This window comes from Alosa pseudoharengus, unplaced genomic scaffold (assembly GCF_046254945.1).
Source record: "Alosa pseudoharengus isolate Yale_2024_CS ecotype anadromous, Long Island Sound unplaced genomic scaffold, YU_APseudo_1.1 YU_APseudo_1.1_scf_23, whole genome shotgun sequence".
In the NCBI taxonomy this organism is placed as follows: Eukaryota; Metazoa; Chordata; class Actinopteri; order Clupeiformes; family Clupeidae; genus Alosa; species Alosa pseudoharengus.
Genome location: NW_027468685.1, coordinates 10,968,428 through 10,974,067, shown reverse-complemented (window position 1 = coordinate 10,974,067; position 5,640 = coordinate 10,968,428).

The following is a 5,640-nucleotide window of genomic DNA, read 5'->3' as shown; positions in this document are numbered from 1 at the left end:
CTCTGTTCTGTACAGGGAGTTTCTTTTTACATCTCCACCACAAAGGAAGTCAGCCTTGCAGTCACATCTGCATTTTGACAACGTGCCGGATGCTTTGTCATCATGACTTCCCCCTATCCCCTATACTGTATACAGATGCACTCACACACACAAGCGCACACACGCACACACATACACACACACACACCTACTTATTGCATTCAAGCTTCATACTTCTGCAGACTAAACTGACTTAATCTCCTGAGCCTAACCAAGGACCACATTCTAAACCAAATGGCCCATGTCTTACAAAATGATTGGTTTCTGTAAGCCAATGGGCTACTAAAGCAGCTCAAAGTGTAACAAGAAAATAGCAGATTTTGTATCAATAATAAATGTTTATATTTCTAAAGCCTTACAGCTATGAGTCTGTGAATTTCCTGTTTATTTTCCCTCATTCCTCACTCTCTCTCTGGTCCTTAAACTTAGCGGCGGACGTAGGGCCACTGACATGTAAAAGCTCTCTGGGGTCCACGGTGTAATTACGCTGCGGCAGCACGCAGAGTTTAGCACAAAGGTCTAATAATCAGGCCGAGATGATCAGGAGCACGGCCCGCGCCAGAGAAAGGCAGCGTGGCTGAAATGTAATTAAAAAGGGCCTCCGTGTTTTACGGCGGGAGATGGCGCATACCACGCTTTCGCCTTTATCTGCGCCGGCGACAATTCAACCCCCATGCTGCTTTAAGTCTAGCAGCTCTGCCGCCGCCGAAACGCAAACAGAACAGGCTCGATATGAGACTGCTCTTTTCATTGCACATTATTGGCGACTTTAAATACTCTTTGCGCTGATGACTTTCCACTGCTACTGTGACACGGGGCCACATGTCAGAGAGGCGAGTTGAAAGGGCAACTGAAAGCGGTTCCTTCCATGTGTAAACAACAAACCCTGATAGCACAGGGGCGTTGAATCCACGTTTGTTTGAAGCGGCGGAGGTTGATTCAACGTGGATTCAACGCCCCTCAACGCCCCTTTGCTATCTGGGAACGGTATTGCCATCACTGCCATGGCGTCTCAGCACAGACTCTTTGATGGGGAATGAATTCTGCAAACCCCCACACTCTTTCCCTCTCCCCTCCTGCTAAAAAAAATGTCTGTATTTTTTTTATTTCTCCTATTATTGTTGTAGCTTGGCAACTTTTTAAATTATTGAACTCCCTCCACTCTCTCCACAATGAGTCAGTGCTTTAGTTTGGCAAAATTGAGAACTCAATCATGCCACCCTCATTACATTTTTCCCCTTTCAATACCTTTTCACTTCCACTGCACTCAATTTCACTTGCAAGTTAATTTGCTTACAGGTGTCTAGTAAATGAAGAAATGTAAATTGGTTTTCCTTTAGAAGTTATTTTTAGTGGTTTTAAAAAAATATGTTGACAGTCTGTCTACAGAGTGTTTCGCAGATGAATAACCTGCTTAGACCAGGAGTGGGGGCAGCTAATGTTGTCGTGTGCACAGTACAAGCTTCTGAGGGGCTTATGCCGGCTAACTCTGTTAAGCCTGTACGCTATGCGGATGGAGTTGGAAATGGTGAAAACCCCGTCTCATCTGGAGTCCTTCCTGCCTGCATGCCTCCCCTCTCTCCTTAGTCTATTAAACAGCTTGGTGCTGAGAGGTTTGGAGTTTGGTGGGCATGCACTTATGTGTCTGAGTGTGTGTGTGTGTGTGTGCGTGTGTGTGTGCGCGCGCGCGCACGCTAGTGACATTCATTGTCAAGGGGAATATTCTATCCGAGCGTTGCTATTTCACAGCCCCCACACCAGCCATTCTCCGAGACGCGGCCTCCCTCACAGCCCAAGAAGGCTTTCAGTCCTGTAGCGGCTGAGTGTTGTCAATGGACAGAATAATATCATGGATTACAGATGTGTGTGGGCTGAATGAAGACATGAAGATGTCAAAATGCTCTCTCACTGTCTCACCATCTCTGAGTCTCTATATCGTCTCTATATTTCTTATCTTCCATGTTCAACATCCTATGCTACTAGACCTTGAATTTCACCTGGGGATCAATAAAGTATTAATCTATCTATCTATCTATCTATCTATCTATCTATCTATCTATCTATATTTCTTATCTTCCATGTTCAACATCCTAAAGAGCTCCCTTTCCTTTTCCCTTCCCCCTCCAAGTGCCATGTGAACTGGGGAAGCATTTTCCTGCGCCCCCCTCACAGAGCCATCGAGAGGAGCAGCCAGCGCTGTTGCTGAGACAACTGATCCAGGAGTTTTGGATGGACCACAAGGGGCTTTATGGGTCGAGAATCTAATCTAGTAAGTCTGGTCAGTGTACACTTTCACGGGCCTTTTATAAAGCACTGTGGTGCCTGGTGCACGCAGCTATCCCCTGCATTGATTCCCACATACTGCTGTGGAGCCCTAGCTGTAGCTTTTCAAGGGGACGGGGACTTAAACCATTAAACCCCTTTTCAGGAGACGCTGAATGGGTGGGTAGGCTATTTTGGGTTGTTATGGTTTTGCTTTGGAAAAATGCTAGTTGGGAATTTGCATGTGAATAAGTGGGTCAGTCTCCAGATTTCCGGCTCCGTTGTATTCTATCGCCGTTCCCATACCTCCCCAAAACATTAACCTGTAGTCCATCACCGTCATGCAAAGACACGAACCCTCTCAGCACTCAGTCTGTTCTGTGGCTCTCGGATGTCTCTCGACTCATTCATTCTTTGGCTGCGGGGCTGATTTTTCTCTGTTGCTGTATCCGCCCGCATGGTCCTGTCAGTGCCAACATCAACACTCCCTCAACTTGTCTCTTAAGCATCATTAAACTGGCAAAGAAGCAGGCGGCATAATCCTTTGTTTGCCTTCCGTTCTCTAGATATCTTGTTCGGCTTGTTTAAATTGTTTAACGAACGTGTCCCCCCCCCCGACGGAAGTGCGTCTGCTGCCTCTGAAAAAGTTTGGCAATGGCTGAGAAGGAACAGGTTGTCAGGCTCTGAAAGAGACTGTTATGGCACAGCTGGCCACATGAAAGCACATCAGGGTGACAGTTAAATCAAGAATAGAACAGCAGCCCAGGGGAAAATTGCGCTCAGGGTCTCGCTATAGGTTTCTATTTAGTGCACTTATAGACCTGAAAAGAAATCACTCAATTTATTATTTTTTATCTTTATTTTTGTACCTTTTATTCTCTTGTAAATGTTCCAAATGGACCAGCAGTTGAAAAATGCTAGCTTTCATAGACGCCATCATGCTAGCCTGTGATCCATTAAGTGTGGGGAGTGCTTGTGCCCGGGTGGGAGAGGAGTGAGAGCATTGTGCAGTGGGAAGATTACCGAGAAATTACTCTGACATTCACATTATCGCAGCAAATGGCTCCACTGCATTTTACAAGGCCCCTGTCTCAAAAAGGACAAAAACAACAACCCAGAGAGAAAGGGATGAAGGACGAAGAGTTAAATCTCTCAGTCCTGAGAACGGAGCAGAGAGAGAGAGAGAGGGAATACACCTCCAACAGTGTTTCGCATCAGTTTATTAAAAGATTAGCTTTGCTTTGGTCACAACATTCTCTTTGGAACATGTTGCTTTCTCTGGACAAAGGGTCTTTTCAGAAAAGCTGGAACAGTGATTAGGAGATCTGCTGTCCTTTACTGCTAATTAGCCAATAACAAAAAATAAATCCAAGGTCAGATCAGTACTCAAGTACAGTAGGCCTACTTCTACTGTATGAGTAATGCACAAATGTAGCAGGAAATGTAACAAAAGTCTGCTGTGTTGTACTTTAGTTTTTCAGAGGTAAATAAATCAATAAGAAATGTGACTGAATTTGAAGAAATATTAAAACTGGTCAGCATTAAAGCCATGCAGTCTGCACTGCTCCAAACATCAGGGGAGGGAGGTTAAATGTTAACATGTAAATAGATAGATAGATAGATAGATAGATACTTTATTGATCCTCAAGGGGAAATTCAAGATGTACACAAAATGTAATATTAAGATGTGGAGTTTCTGAAGGGAACACATAAAATGTAGGCTTTGTAGTGATCAAACTAACTTGTCTGTTTGTTTGACTGATGACTGTCACTTCAAGTGCTTTAAAAAAGTAATTTCCACTAGCCTTGAGTATGACTACGTCAGGCTACATTTCCACCATATGTTACAGAATTTCAGGGGGAAAAGAAGAAAATTGGCATCAATTATTATTATTATTATTATTATTATTGTAGTTGAGATTGCAGGCTATTGAAAATCCTAATGGTCAAATAAGCTACTTGGTGCTGTGGGAATTGCGCCACGCTGTTCTAATTCTTGAGCTGAACCTTGTTACATTCAGACTGATGACTAACTTGCAGTGCTACCTTGCTGTCATATTCATGTAAATGCTGCCCTCTAGTGGCTTGTCTGTGTGCTACAATAGAACTAAATAATTTTTTGGAGCTGACTGGTGATCCTGACATTAATGAAATGAATGCTGGGGCTGTATGAAAGTATGATCTAATTTGTCAATTTTACTTTTATTGCCTCAAGAAATCACATGGTATGTGTGCAAATTCAGTTATAGTCAGTACTCACGGTAACAGTCGAAGCACTACAATGCAATGCTTTTGTTTTTGCAAAACACCACAGAGTATATTCATTTGGATCAAAGAGTCTAAACCTCAAAACACAACTTTTAAAGCCTGAATTTCTCCAATGCCTTTTTCCCCCTCGTATCTTCAGCTTCTATGGGTATTCCCAGGCTAGCTTCTTGGCCTACCTGTTTATCAGCGATCTTCATCATAAGTTTTATATACAATTAAAACAGTATTTAATTGCTACTAAAGTTAATCCATCAGTGTCTACTTTGACTTGCAAATAACTTTTGTCTTGATTTATTTCGGAGCCTGTGATTGACAGAGGTTTGAAAATATCCTGCAACTGAAATAGATCGGAACAAGGCCCCCATCTTTGAACTGTCATCAGCACTGCCCACAGCACTGGATAATCTATTTCCTGTGGACACTGTGTGGCGGTCTCAGAGCCACTGCCACAGGGATCACTGACCTCCTCTCACACCTCCACTTCACTTAAATCTCTCTGAAGGAGCCAACCAGAAACACTGGATATATACACACATGTCCATTTTTTATTACACATGCCCTACAGACAGACACTCAAACAGACAGACAAACGGATAGACAGCAAAACAAACAAGGATTTACTAGCTGAAAAAGCGCACAGCCTTTTGTGATGTCTGGCGCAAGATTCCAAAACCCTTTTTATGAGCAATGACCGTGTAAGTGAACCGCAGTAGGTGTGGGAAAGCCAGTGCTTTTCCTCTCTCTCCATTCCTCTTGGGCCTTCGTGTAAATATCTTTAAATTTACATACACTCCCTTTGACTCTCTGTCTTTGTCTCTCTCAAATAAATATGCACACAAGATCACAGACACATATCGGTGTGTGTGTGTGTGTGTGTGTGTGTGTGTGGGGGGGGGGGTGGACTTATACTTCTCCATTCTACGTCATCCGACTAAAGTGAGTCATCAAGCAGTTGCAGTGGTGGCGTGCGATGCTCCCTGGCGCCAGTCCAGAAACGTAGATGCTTCAGCTAGCCTGTTGATAGCTAATCCTGTCTTAATCAGCTGCTTATGCAAGGGCCTGTGACTTCAT